At 45.1% G+C, this 14,651-nt stretch overlaps 1 protein-coding gene and 1 long non-coding RNA gene across 3 annotated transcripts in view; one reads left to right on the top strand and one right to left on the bottom strand.

Annotated features, from left to right (window-relative positions):
* DUSP16 (dual specificity phosphatase 16) overlaps window positions 1-6,041 on the bottom strand; it is a 61,016-nt gene extending 54,975 nt beyond the window's left edge. Inside the window, exon 1 of the mRNA XM_040061271.1 lies at window positions 5,934-6,041. The gene's annotated coding sequence lies outside the window, so the exon portion shown is untranslated. The remainder of the gene's footprint in view (window positions 1-5,933) is intronic.
* LOC120751432 (uncharacterized) lies at window positions 5,878-8,863 on the top strand. 2 transcript variants are annotated; one of them, XR_005700425.2, is made up of 4 exons: window positions 5,878-6,006; window positions 6,715-6,805; window positions 7,368-7,515; window positions 7,811-8,863. It is a non-coding gene; the product is annotated as an uncharacterized LOC120751432 (long non-coding RNA). The 2 variants fall into 2 exon arrangements; XR_005700424.2 differs by having other exon boundaries at window positions 5,904-6,006; window positions 6,721-6,805.
* Window positions 8,864-14,651: the final 5,788 nt, after the last annotated feature.

Genomic DNA, 14,651 nt, shown 5'->3' with positions numbered 1-14,651 from the left:
AGAGCTTTCTGGAAACTGAAATGACATGGGAGTAGCCTGGGAGAAAAGGGAAGAAGGTTTTCCTAGCAAGGTTCCCCTTGCTAGGAGAAGAGACTGACCGTCTCTGGATTCAGTCTATTGCATACTTTGAAACTTATTAGAACCCAACAACGTGTCAACCCAATGCATTACAATTACTGCTGTACTCCTCTGCTACAGTAGTTTTTTCTTCTTAAAAACTGGCAAACATTAATGAATCTTTGTGGAAACCAAGCTGAAGCTTATTCTGTTTGCTCCCCAACTGTTCTTAGTAAGAGGCCTCTACCTAAATTCTTAGCTTGGAAAGGCACTTCTGAGTATGATGGCATTAGAAGAACAGCATGTAACACAAAGTTTCTTCCCTCTCCACCTCTCTTCCCTCCCAGTTTTCCAGAGTTCAGACTCCCATGAAAGTCAGGGAGAGCAAAGCGGGAAAGCAAGAGAAAACACTTGTGTCCCAAGCATGAATTTTCAAGTAGGGAGGTATGAAACCCCAACACCTAAGCACTTGTAACAAAACACCTGTGGGAACTGAAGAGGTGATAGGTGCTATACATATTCCAGGTAGCATTAACAGAATGAGCAGAAAGTAATCTCATGCCTGTTCTTCAGGTGATTTCAACCTACCTCTGACATTAAGGCTTGTTTCAGTAACAGGATGACTGAGAGCAGCCCTGTGAAGCGTAGCTCAGGCTCTTTGCATGTATTTGTGAGATGGTGTTTAGAAGATGGGTGCCTGTCCCGCACAAACTTAGTGAAATAGGCACTATGGAGAAAGGCACACCCCTGCAAGGACCATCTTGCAGGTAAAAACCCAAGTTCTGGCATGGGTTTTGAGTCTGCAAACTCTGGGGTGAATGATTCTTACAGCTAGCAATCAAGAATCAAAAAAAAAAAAGACAGGCTATTAAAAGTGTGGCATTTATATCTCTAACACTATGAACTATTCAGCCTGAACAGAATGATAAAGCCTAAACATGCTTTACTAGGGGTTCAGTAGGAGCAAAATGCAGCACTGAATCAATTTTATCTGGAATAGTGTGGGAGGAGGGAAGAGTTCCTTTCCTATTTTGAGAGCAACATCTATGCTACACATGCAGAGCCAAAGCCATCTAATCCAGCTGGCTGAATACATACTAGTTATTCAAACTCAAGAACGTGTGCATAAAAGGAATTTCATACAATTAGTCCCCGTTGTCCTCCTCAGTTTATGCTCTCTGTAAATTTCTCATTCCAATGTTGTTACATTACACACTCAGAACCATCTTTTTGCCTCCCACATTGGTTTCAATAATGTAAAAACATTAGACAAGCAGCAGGGATATGTAAAAAGAGAGTACCTGTACAACCACTGAGCTATCATTTAGTCAACAGGCTCAATTCATAAATCATTTCAGTAAAGCAAAAATCAAGTGAAGCAGAATGAAAATGGGTAATGCTATTTCAGTCTCAATGTTCGCAAATGTGTCAATTTTCTGCCAAACTAATGTAATGGAACACAGTTCCACTATGATTTTATGAAGATTTTTTTCATATTATTTTAGCAGACCATCACTCTGGCTAGTGTGCAAAAAGATCTTGTGGAGAAAAAAATTACATTTATTCTCAACTAATGAAAGCTTCTGCACATCTCTACTTTTGTGTCATTAATTGCTAAACAAATGACAGAAGTTTATATCTTCAGCTTGAAAGCAAAGAAGAGTACAAATGCACCTGAGGATGTCTGTGCAAGGAGCTGATCCAAGTTTATGAGGAACGGTGTGAAAACTCATATGGCACTGGGAAAAATTAGTTCCAAAAACACTCAGAGAGAAGCTGTGTAAGTCACTGGCAACATAAGTATCATACTGTAACCAGGAAAGAGCAGAGATAACTACATTCCCCTCAAAGAAGAACCTTGTTTCAGGAGCTCCTTTCCTACCTCCCAGCTTTAGGCAGCGAAAGCGCAGAAAAGCAGCACCATGGGAAATTGGGAATGTCCCCACTGAATCCCCGCGGTCCCACTGGAAACTTACCGTCACTGAAACAACACTCTTTCCCCTCTTTCCTAGCTTGCCCAATTATTAATTTTGGTGGGGTTTTTTTTCAGCTGCTGGAGCATTTCATAGGGACACAACATGGAAGGCTGCCAGCCTTCCCAGAGCCAGCTCCGAGTAGGACACTCTTGGCTCGGCAGCAGACCACACAGCGCAGCAGAAGGAAGCACAGGGCCTTGAACTCGCCCATCTTCGCTCTTGCCCTCGATACATACACCCTACATGCAGCTCTGCTCTGAGCAGTAATTCACTGGTGCCCAACTCTATCTCTGCCGGAGATCACGGTCCCTGCCAGCAGGGCCCACCCATGGGCAAACCAAGAACGGCTCAGTTTAAAACTGGGCAAATCCAGAAGTTAAGATGCCAAATTTGACCATTAATATCTATTTTTTGCTTCCTCCAGGCGTTACGGGAACTTACAGAGTAACTGTAATAAAGATTTGCTATTTGGAGCTGACAAGACCACACCACTGCAAAGATCAGACACGGCGGAGCAGAGAAGTGGTGATATGAGCTGCCCTGCTGCCATGCCTGTCCTCAGACAGAGGGAATACTGCAGGAGCACAGGGCATCCCAGCCTCCTCCCATGCTCCAGAGGCAGTTCGATCTCCATTGGCTTTGGTATTGGGGTGAGGATACTATTACAATAGTGATAAATTCCTGGGGATAGGGTCCCCCAAGTAACAACTATGGAGCAGCCTGAATTTAGCGTTCACTTCACCTTCCTGAAAATTAAGCCTGGTCTTCAGTCAACTAATAGCTTTAGTCCAGAACAACATCCTGACACATGGCCACCAGGCCAGCCATCACCTGTGGCTTTTGATTCGTAGAGAAAGTAGAGGCTGTGTATGCAACTGGCAGCTCTTTGTTTATGAGGGGGATACAAATAAACCACAGAAAAATTAGTGATACTGGTATGTACTTATCGGTATTTAAAATATTCTACAGAAATCCTCCATGTCACAATGCTCATCCTGGAGAAATCCCTGAGGAATTGTAGGGAAAGTGAATGTACAGTCCTATTAATAGCCTTCCTATTACTAAGAAAACCAGCTTCTTGAAAATTCTTAAATAATCAAGGATGTAGCATTACACAACCATACTCAAAATACTACAGGATTGCAAGAAGCATTTAGTCACTATCATAACAACAAATCCATAGGGGCAGAGTCAGTGGAGTCACAGACCAAACCCATGTTTCTTTCAAAAGTTGAAAAAAACTGGAAATAAAAAAAGGAAGGGATGTGTCAATCCTTCCACACCTCATCCTTTGACAGTAACTACTCTATGCCATCTGGCTATTAAGGACTGTCAGCACTTGAAGAATATCATGATACTTTCCTGACCGCTTCTACAGAAAGGAAAAAGAAAAAAAATGTCCTAGAAAATTCAGCCGACATACTACAAAGTGAAAGCTTATCATCCTGCTGCCTCCTTTTTCTTGAGGGGAAAAAATGTTTCAGCTGTACTTACTGTATTTCTTAGCAAAACTGTATTTTGAAAATAGTGAACGTTGCTGAATCGGTGTGAGGATTATGGCACTGAACTTTAAAAACCCAGGTGACGGAGCAAAGCCCTCGCCCTGCACACACCTCTTACTGCCCAACGCATTGGAGCAGAGCTCACTTGAAGATAAATGCAAGTAACAAAAACCAGTATCTAACTTGGCTATTTGACATTTTTTACGAAGGCCGAGAAGAGAGCTTGAATTTAGCCCCTGAGGGCTTCGGAAGGCCTGCGGGAATTTCTTATCTGATAGGCAGAAGAGCGACGGGCCCATCTCACATCCAGTTTCCAGTGACTCGGTCTGACTTCACTCCCCCGGCGAGCAGCAGCACAGAGCTCGCAGGGCAGAGCCGATTTGCCAGGGAAGGTGCACAGGCACATGGCAGATCCAACCACAACTCCTCCCACGAGCTGAGGGCTGGCATCCTGCCGGGGCTGGCTTGGGAGACACAGCTCCCAGCGAAATCCATTTAACACATTCCTGCACAGCTTCTGCCGATGCCGTCCCTACGGCCAGGCCAAGCTAAAAGCAAACACCCCTGCCCAGCCAGCTGTCTTTGCTGGAAGAAGAGCGTGCATTTTTACAGAAACAAAGATAACTGAGCTCGCTATCTCCTACAGAAGTTTTTCTGGTGTGATTTTGTTCCATTACAGCTGCTGGGGTAGCTAACAAAAGCAGAGCTACTGGAACAGGAATGCACTCAGGTATCTTTATACAACATGTTACATTTTTAAATGCTTGGCTTGTTTTTCTGGGCCTTTTCATATGTATTAAACCAAGTAGCATATTGAAGCTACCATCTGTAGCACAGGAACTGACACATTCTCTGCTGCTTTTATGTATTTGTTCATTTAAAAAGGGACTTTTAAATTGTGTATTAAGATTTACTAAAGCACTATTGTATTAAACAAGCTTAACAAGTGGAACTTACAACTCAGATATTTCTCATAGATTCCATCATCAAACTATTAATAAGCATACTCAGTAAGTGTAAGATTTACTTGTGAATATCACTATCCTTTGTAGCTTTTGTCATTAAAAATAAAAGCTAAAAATACATGTACACCTCCCTGCTGCATACTTCGCTCCACATTCATGCAGAAACTCCCAGACAACCAACATAAACAACTGTGATGAATGCTTCAATCTCCAATGGGCAGTGGGATGAACACCATAAAAAGAAATTAAGACTTACTATTTTTCCACCTCCCCTCAAAACACAAGAGTCTTAAAACAACTCCTGTTTGGTCAGTTGTGACTTTGTAAACTCTGCATCTACCAAACCACACACTGCCAGGAATAGCATAAATCTCAGAGCAAGGATTACAAAATCATTCTGGGGTTTTCTCTTTCAAGAACCCCAGCACACATCCTTGCAAAGAGACACAGTTCAATCTGCTTTTAGGTTTCAAAACTAGCACAGATCTATTTATTCTGCTGGGTATACACTGAATGTTTGAACAAAAAAAATTAGTCATAGGTCAGACAATACAGCTCGCTATCACTACACCCTTCATTTGAAGAAAAACCCAAGAAATCGATTTTATATTTCAACCACCTGAAATGACGGTAAAAGAAAGTAAATTCTCCTGGGCTTCTTTCTCTTAAAAAAAAAAAAAAATCAAAATAATCTTTAAAAAGGAAAATAATAGTTAAAAATTCCCTAGCTTCTCATCTGACGTGTAACCAAATGTTTTTTGGCCGCTGAAGAACCCTGCCATTGGTCAGTCTCGGCAACAGGCACATCCCATACACCTGGTGATGCGCGCTCAGCCCCGCATCCCGGCCCGGGGGGGACAAAGCCGGGAGCGGGGATGTGTCAGGCCGCGTCCCGGCGCCAGCCCCGGGCCGGGAGCTCAGGCGAGCGCGATGCCAGGTTAACAATTTGCAATTTGCCTCCCTCCTGGACGCCGCGGCAGCCCTCCATTTTGTCAGCCGCCTCAATTTAAACGTTTTCCAAGTCGAAGGCAGAACTTCAGCGTTTCTTCGGGAGCCCTCCGGGGCTTTAAAGCATCCCCGACCATTTTTGCGCAGCCCGCTCGGAGCCAGCGCTCCGGGCTAAGTTTAGCAGGGCAGGCGCGCACGCCGCGGCTCCCGGGCAGCGCCGAGCCCCCCGCGGGGCAGCCCGCGGGCTCCTTCCCATCGCTTCTGCCGGCGGCGCCTCCTCCCGCCCCGCGCTCCGGCGGCGCCCGGCTTCCTCCCCGCACGGGGAGAGGCAGGTGGATGTCGGCAGGAAGGCGAGGAAGGGACGGGAGGCAGGAGGCGCCGCGGGCAGCAGGGTGCCGGCAGCAGGTAGGGAGGGCAGCGCGGGGCGGCCGCCGGTGCCGTGCGGTGCCTGTGCCGTTCCCCCTCCCTCCGGCCCCCGTTCTTACCACCTGCGGAGGCGGCCGGAGCCCGCCCGGGCCGGGGCAGCGACCTGTCCACTGCGGGCGCTCTCCTCCGGAGGTGAGGGGGCGGCGGGGAAGGGCATGCGGGAGGAGGGAGGGAGGGAGGGCTCCCACCGCCCGCCTCTCCCTCACCTCCCTCCTCCTCCTCCCCGCCCAGCCCGGCCCGGCCCGGCCCCCCCCCGCACCCCTCGCCCCACTCCCCGCTTGGCTTCCCGGGCCGGGGTCCCTTGCGCTGCTCTGGCACTTACTGTGTCACCCCTGTCAGTCTGTCAGCCTGTCCCCTCGCCAGGGATAAGAGCGATTGCCCACCAGCCTCGCCGCAGCCGCCCGTAACAACTTTGTCTCCTTCCAGTCGCTGGGAAAGCTCCTCTTTTTCCTTCTTCTTCAAGGGGGAAAAAAAAAAAAAATCCCAAAACCCTTCCAAAAAACGACAACAACCAAGCCCCAGCAATTTTAAAAATTAGAAAAGAAAAAAAAAAAAAAATCCCTAAGAGTGGGAAGTGTGAAGGTGGGAGGGGAGAGGAGCAGAAAAAGGAAACATTTGGAGCTCTCTTTTGCCTCTCTTTCCCCCCTCCCTCCCAAGATGGCTTGAAAAATTTAAAAGGGGACAGTGATGAGGGGGACACACATACAGAAAAGCTCGGGAGGACGGAAAAAGTTTGGGGGATTGGGTTTTTTTTTGTGTGTGTTTGGTCTTTTTGTTTGTTTGGGGTTTTGTTGTTTTGTTGCTTTGTTTTGGTGGTTTTTTTTGGTTTTTTTTTTTAAGCATTAGAATCCCAGAACAACCGAAACGACGGCAAACACCCGAGAAGAGCAGGCACAAGGCGAGGAACGAGCGAGAGAAAAGAGTTTCGCTGGTCAGTAAACTTCAAGCTGCTGGGATGAGGTCATTGGTGTAAATATAAAGCGATGGCGTCATTTGAAACCAATCCCAGTGAATGAACTCAGCCGGGGGTGAAGGTGGGGGGAGAGGGTGAAGGAGAAAGAGGAGGAGCAGCGAGAGAGGATCCCTGCGGGGCCGCGGCGGCCGCGCAGCCCCGGCGGCGGGAGCCGATGGCGGAGGGGGCGGGGGTCTCTCGCTGTCCCCAGGGGAAACACGGACCCGCTGCCCGCGGCCTCCAGCGACAGCCGCCGGGCCGCCCCTGGGAGGAGCCGCGGAGCGATTCAACCGAGCCGCCGCCACGGCCCTTCCCCGCCCCTCGCCCGGCCCTGGCTCCGCTCCGGCCTCTCGGCAGCGCCCGCCCCGCCCGCGGCCCCTTCCCCGCGCGGCCCGGGGCCTGCCGGGCGTGTGGCGCCTGGCGACGCCTCGGCCCCGCTGCCGTGGCCGCTCGGCCTTCTCCGATCGGCCACCTCCCCTCCCCTGTGCCCTGCGCCAGCTGAGGGGTGCCGTAAAGACCGTCCCGGCCTTTGCTTTTACAGTGTGCCGCGGTGCGGTGCCATGCAGAACCAGCTGGGTGTGAAGGCGTCACATCCTCCTGTACCACGGGAGTGCTACGGCATCATACCAGTGCAGAGCGTTTGAGGGAAGGGAACTTAAAGTGAAGAAGTTCCAACCCCTGTCACCGAGGTGAGCAGAGCACCCCATGGGCCTTGTGGAACGCTGGGGTCCTTTGCCCTTTAAATAACCTCGCTAAATAAATGTAAAAATCTGAAACCACCCAGTGAAAACCTACGTAGATACACAGAAGTCTATGTTATTTCTGCCTCACATGTATCTGTTAGGGCTAGTACCAATCCAAACTGGCGAGGTAGATCCTTCAAGGGCTGTAGATCCTTCAAGATCTTTTGTGGGTCCTGTAAATCTTATGTATCCCTCTTCCAGGCATGACAGAATACTCTGCAGTTCTCTTTCTCCCTTACAGGCGTCATTACTATGCCTGCCGGCGCTGCTGAGAATGCAGGACAACTTGCACACCAAAATTCAAAACCCAGTCCATCACCTCTGATGGCTTATGAATCGCTGTGCCAGAAACCCTTGGAAAACAGCATAAGATAATTAACTACATGGTTCTTGGTGGCTGTCTCTTCAGCCAAAGTGCCTTTGGAAAAGCACGTGGCTATCACAGTAAAATAGTTTGGGTTGTTGGTGTTTCAGGAAGCGGCTAACTCAGAATAAATTGTATTGAGGGGGAAGGGGGCTCTATTCTGTCAATATTGAACAAGAACCATCTTGATGAAGGCCCTCTTGTTAAGGACTTGAGAGCTGTCTCATGAGAAAGCCTTGTTGGCACTTGTACTGAACAGTCACGTCCTGTGTGAGGGAGTGCAGAGCATGCAGGGGGAGAGAGAAGCCCAAGCTCCATGAGAGAGACAAAAGATCAAAAGCAGTAAAGAAATTTTGTTTAGGCAATTAACACTGGGATGTTCACTATTTTGCTCGTGTTCCTTTTCCAGTGGCTGAAAAGCAGTTTTGCTCTTCAGTCTCAAAAAAGCAGTGGCCCCAAAGATGCCTTTCCCAAACCCCAAAGTGCCCAGAGCATTAAAAATCCGCACAATTAACTGCTGGTTAACGGAGCTAGAACTGACCCATTTTGACAAAGGGGATCAGAGAGCGTGCCAGAGAAACTGGAGGTAACAGCCAGTGCCCCAGCTCTTTCATTCCAGAAAATTGCAGGAACAAATAGTTCCAGCATGGTTATCCTCACAAAGAGAAGTGGGGAGCAGCAGAGAGAGGTGCGTGGCGAGGAGGAAAGACATCTCAATTCTCTCTTCCCTTTTTGTCATCTCAGCTCAGTAACACATTATGTAACAGGTTTGTTTTTTGTTTAAATTGTGAAACTGCGAAAGTTTCCTGATTCTAAAACTGTGACAATAAGAAGTACTTGTGATCTTTTGAAAATACTTTTCTTTTTACCTGAAAAGAAAAATATATGCAGAAAAGTCTGTACTAGAACAGCAAGTTAATTTTTTTTCAATATAGGGTCAGGATATTTCTTTTTCCTAACATAATAAAAGGTGTGACAAAACCAGTGGTATCGAAATTAATTCCTGCACGTTGAAATTATTACTAAGAATAAGTTTTCCTTTTCTGCTGAGCTTGAGCCAAAAGTCTAATCTGGGAGAACATTGCAGGGCAATGAAACTGGACAGGTTCATTGCTAACCTGAAGATTCAAACACAGCAGCATCAGACCTCGCTTCATTGAGAGCAGGAGCTGCATCCTTTGCCTCCTGTTTGAAGTGGATGAAGTGTGAGCATGATGGCAGCTGACCTACCTCAGCTGGCCGTGGCCACTTGTGTTGGAGCAGAAACTCCTTTGCGTGTCAGAGTCTTAACATCAACTTAACTTTTTTTTTTTTCCCCCTCTGGGAGCCTTTCGTTCCTCCCTACCACTTGTACAGCAAGCTCCTGGAAACGATCTGAACTGCAGGTGCAAACCAGGAAAGAGTTAGGCCTTAGTCTGGCAAACACCTGAACCATCTGGGAGAGAGAGTGCCTGGCTTTGCTGACCTCCCCTCCCCAAGTTTTTGAAGTCTGTCAATTCTATGAAATGTATTTTGCTACACTTCTGGCGATGGATTTTTTGGCCTAAGTTCACTGATCGTTTTTGAGGGAAGGGTACTGAAAGAGTTAAAGTTAGCGTTCCTTTCTTGTGCCTCCTTATGAGGCTTATGAGATAAGAAGATCAGAAGTGTCTGTGTGGGGTAAAACAAGGGCAAAAGACATTGTGGTGGCCATCCAACAGGCTGTGCAACAGCCCTTGAACTTTGACACCCCCATGTCCTACCTGTTGGTGCCTCACTTCTGGCAGGAGCGGCTGCAAGGGTGTCACCCCTCACTGCCCCTGTTCCTGGGGGCCAGGGAGGGGCCCTAGCTGGGTGCTTTCAAGAGCTAGAGGTCATGCACCCTGTTTACAAAAGTTTCTCTTTCTTTATTACTAAAAGCTAGCGCAGTTTTTTGTTCCTTTTCCAGCTAATGGGTTTTGTGGCACTTCATTTGGTTAATCAGTTAGCAGTGATTAAACAGGGGAAAGATAAATGACAGCCTGAGTAACGTCATCATGGTTTCTGCGTAGTGAAGAGGAGTGGTTTGCCAGGGAAACCTCTTGCGAAATGAGAATTGAGCTATAAGCACAGAATTTACCATGCTTTAAAATCCCCTTGTGGGTGCTCACTTCCTCCTTAGGCTGAAGTGGAGTTGTTGAAGAGGTTACCATTCCCAGACAGCTCCCAGTCACTGCCGCGGCTGTCTTCTGCCAAAGGCTGCCACCTCCCCTCCCTACCTGCAAGCTGCTCACTCAATCCCTCCCAAACTCGCTTTGGCCAAAGTCAACCAGAGCAGCTTAAGCAGTTTAAATAGTAGAAGTCAGCTGCACTGGTTTGTTTTGGCTGAAACAGATTAGGGGAAACCCAAGTCACCAGATGGGAAGTGAGGTGATGACTTTTTCATGGACAGCTTCAGGGGCAGTTGGAGGTTGGGCCTAATCTACTTTCAGAGCAGACTTCTCTACCAGACATAACTGCTACCGACTGTTCTTCAGGGTATTTAAAAGTAGAAGTGTTGCTGAGATACTCTCATTGAAACATTCCTGGCATTTTTTTGATACCACTTCCTTTGTTGGCATGGAGAGCAGGGTACAGCAGTCAGAGCAGCACAGGTTTGTGGGAGAGGAGCAATGGGAACATGAGGATTTAGAAACCCGTAGCTGTAGAAGATGTAGGACTGAGAGTGGGGAAAGAGCAGAAGAGAGAAAAGTTTGTGGCTATAGATCAGTGGGACATCACAGAGCTCAGTCCAGAGGGGAGGGATTTGAGCAGCATGGGAGATGCAGGTGTCAGAGACGTGGGCTGGTGAGTAAGCAATGCTCAGGGACAAACAGTGATTCTTCCCTTCCATGGGTGCATCGGACCTCTGGAAAATGGTTACATGAGAATAGCCTCACTAGTGTGTCACTGCAGGTAGTTTTCATAGCTTCCCTCTAGCTTCTCTAGGACTGCTGGATTCACAGCCCATCCAACAAGCTGGGGATGGTATACAAGGGGTGGGGTCTAGGTTTGATGCAGATAGGGGGTTTGGGCTGGAATATAAGACAAGATGAAGCAATATTCTTGTTCTCTGTAGGACAACAGTGGGTGATTTGGAGCAATGAAAGAGAAAAGAAGAATTACAGGAACTGGAGCAATAGAAAGTACAGAGAAAAAAGGAAGGAGAGCGTCAGCTGTTTGTTTCCCTGTAATTCTTAACTTCATAAACCCTGTGTCCATTACTCCATAGAAATGTACATTATTCCTATCTCTACAATCTTTGTAGAGATACCCCTTATTTTTGTAAGTCTTTTGTGGGACAGAGGGGCATCATGAAACCGTGTTTTATGGATGTAAGACTGAGTTACTGAGATGAAGTAACTCATCCAAGGTAGTACAGCAAGATGGTTACAGATCTGAGAACCAACCAAGTTCTCTTAAATTCCAACTCTAACCACTAATTCATCCTTTTCCCTCTCCTCTCTTGCATCTCAGAAAAGAAATAGTAACTTTTGTTTTACTTACCTGCACATGCAATTATCAAAATTAAGGACTTACACAAAAGCTTTTTGGCTTAGCTTGGAATTGAGGGGTGCACACACACACACGAAGGGTATAGGTGAGATATATAACAAGATAAGACAAGAGATATATAACATAAGGGATGGTGTTTATGAAGCTTAGGGGGTTTTGCTAAAATTCTAGTTATCTTAAAAAAAAAAAAAAAATGAAGTCACTATTTTGATGGTCAAGCCACTTCTCTATGAAACAGCAAGATGAAGTTTCAAGGAGGCATTTGAAATTGGAGATCATAATAAATATTTTTTACAGAAAAGGAGCATAATAACATGTTGTGATCAGGAAACAGAATAATGAAATACTGTTCTCAAGATCAGCAAGTTCAGACAAATCTACAGCAACTGAAAAACTTAGCTAGTATCATTTCTCACTTTCCAATATATCCAAAGAGAGAATATTTAAATAAAAACGACCAAAAAAAAAAGCTGATACATTAAAAAAATCACCAACACATTCCAGAAATTAAGATAGTTGTCACAATAAACACCCACCTGACTTACTTTTTGCTCTTACTCACTGTTAGTCACTTGTCTGTAGGCTGGTATACTTCTCTTGAAATGAACTGGTAATGGGCTGAAAGCACAGATGGTGTAAATCATCATTGCTCAACTTACACTTCAGTTGCCATGCTAATTTATACTATCCGGAGAATGGCTTTGTGTGTTCATGTTTTGTTTGTGGCCAATGATGAATCAGAACTAAAATGTATTTGCATTTATTATGAGGGCAGCATAAAACATATGAAGTCTTTGACAATTCTTATCCTTCTTGTAACTGCTCGAGTACTTCAGATTATGTGGGATATAGTAATTACCAGCCTTAAATAAATTTTAGACATCCTGTTTTTCTAATAATGAAATATTTTTTTTAGGAATACCAAGGATATGATTTTGAAAAGTACAGCATTTATAAAATACTTTAAAGTTGTGATATGTGAAATGTCATCTGGTTCAATATGAACTGTTAAATACAAAGTTTCTGTCTTGACAGCATGCTAAAGTGAGCTCACAATCAAGAAAAGAGTTTAAAAGTCTGAATGTAGAAAGAGAATGTACAACCTGTGGTAATGAAGACCACATGTGGAGTGTTTATTTATGCATGTTTATTTCTTTTAAAATACTATTTTCAACATATGTACATAGGAAAGGAAATTTTTCAGAAGACTTTTTAGAGTCTTTAGCATTTCTCATAATCCTTTTTCTTGTTTCTACCAACTTTTAACATCTCCTGACATAGGTATCCTAAACATTGTGGATTTGACAGGCTGCTATTTATTTAATTCTAAAGTGCAGTTTGGGTGTTGCAGTAATATGCCAGTGAAACTCCATTGTTATTCAAATGGATTGGGCAAGAGATTTCAATTCCATGGGGTCATTAAAATGTACTTAATAGATAAAAAAAGAGCCTAATATGAAAAAGGAAAAGACAGACAAATCCATAATAGACATGAAATATAAACTTGAGTTCTAAAAGGGGAAGGAAAACCAAGTTAATTACTACTTGTTGTTGCTGTGGGAGAGAAGGGCATGAGCACCACAGTGACCTGCATTTATAAGCTCTCATTCATATGAACTTTTAAGTGGATAACACCCAGAACATCAATATTTTGGCCTAACAGTAATAACATTCTTAGGATAAAACACTGTTAACTCTGAACAGAGTCTTATTTTGTTGTATGCACTGGTCAGAAAATTGTCAGTCTGAGATTAGCTCAATTGTCAACAACAGCAGAGTTTTTTGAGACAGACAGGTGAAAATATCAGGTTACAGAGAAAAGAAGTATGCAGAAATTTCAGAGTGTCTTTTTTGTTGTTGTTGGGGTTTTTTTTCTTTTTTTTTTTTTTTTTAGATACAAGGTGGACGTGAGGTGAAGGATTGCTGGTTTATTTTTATATTGCCGTCTTGAGTACACTTCCATGGTCAGGAAGAAGCTGCCTTCTGTGTGTTAGGTATGGGTAGAAGTCTTTTAGCTCTGCAGGGGGGTTGAAAATCTTGCAAGAGCATATTTGCTTCAAAGCAATTTGCCACTTGTCCTCCTTATATAGCCAGGGAAGAATCATGATCATACTAAAAACATTTAAAACCATGGTTTATATTCAGCCTGCAAAAAGAAGGGGAGAAGATCAATGAGGGTGAAACACAGGGCTGCAAATAGAATGCTTTATTTTCTTTGTGAAGGTCTGCCTCAGACTTCTCGTGACTTATTTGAAGCTGCTTGTGCTTACCTCAGATATAAATTTGGCTTGTTGACTCTCCAGTCACTAAAAGTTGTTTCAAGCCATTGATCAAATGATGATGAGTTCCAGATAAAGTTATGCTGAAGAATGTGCCCCTTCATGACCATTTAAAATCTAAGTGGGATATTACGAAATCAAATGGGGCAGAAGGTTTTTTAAGAGGGGGAATTTCAAGTAGAGGACATGACTTTCCAAGACCTTTTTTCTCAGCAGCTGTGAAAGCTCACAAGAACTTCCTAGACAGGAACATATGAGGACACAGTCTTTGTGAGCCAGTCATTGGAGACATTTGTGGGAAAATGGTGGATGCAATTTGAGTTCCAGAATATAAAAGGAAAAAGAAGCCCCTGTTAGAAGGGCCTGTCTAATTACTAAGTTGCAGAAATTATATGTTTATTCATCTGTTATTTTGTAGTAGGACCTACAATTAAATGATGTCAGCCACAGTTTAAGAAAAATGGCTGTTACAACTGATGATTCATTTAAAATACCTTCTTGCCATCTAATGCCAGCAGGACAGCAGGCTGCAGTTGCACTAATGCTGAAAGCTGAAAAGAGAGCACATGGTTAACAGCATGTGAACAAAGGCTTCAGCCGTGGGAGAGGAGAGGGCAAAATAGGAACAAGGCTGCCCAGAGAGTGGTAGGGAAAGAGTGAACCAACATCTGTCAGGGGCATGGGGGTACTGAGCTTGGGAAGGTGCAGGCAGGTGCCTTGGCTGAGCCCATCTATCAGGTGATGCTCTACCTCACAGTTTCCTGCCCTCTGCTTCCTACTGTGTGGTCCTGACACCTCCCTTGTTATGGATCTGGCATTGTTATAATGCAACATGAGGCAGTCTGTCTTGCCAATCCAACAGAAGTAGAGCGAGTTCCTCTTTTTGTCAGTCGTTCAGCTGACATCTGTTGTCTGACAATAGGGAA

The sequence above is a fragment of the Hirundo rustica genome, chromosome 4 (assembly GCF_015227805.2).
Source record: "Hirundo rustica isolate bHirRus1 chromosome 4, bHirRus1.pri.v3, whole genome shotgun sequence".
Taxonomy (NCBI): Eukaryota; Metazoa; Chordata; class Aves; order Passeriformes; family Hirundinidae; genus Hirundo; species Hirundo rustica.
The sequence above is the reverse complement of the archived record's forward strand: the minus strand, read 5'-3'. Positions and strand labels throughout refer to the sequence as shown.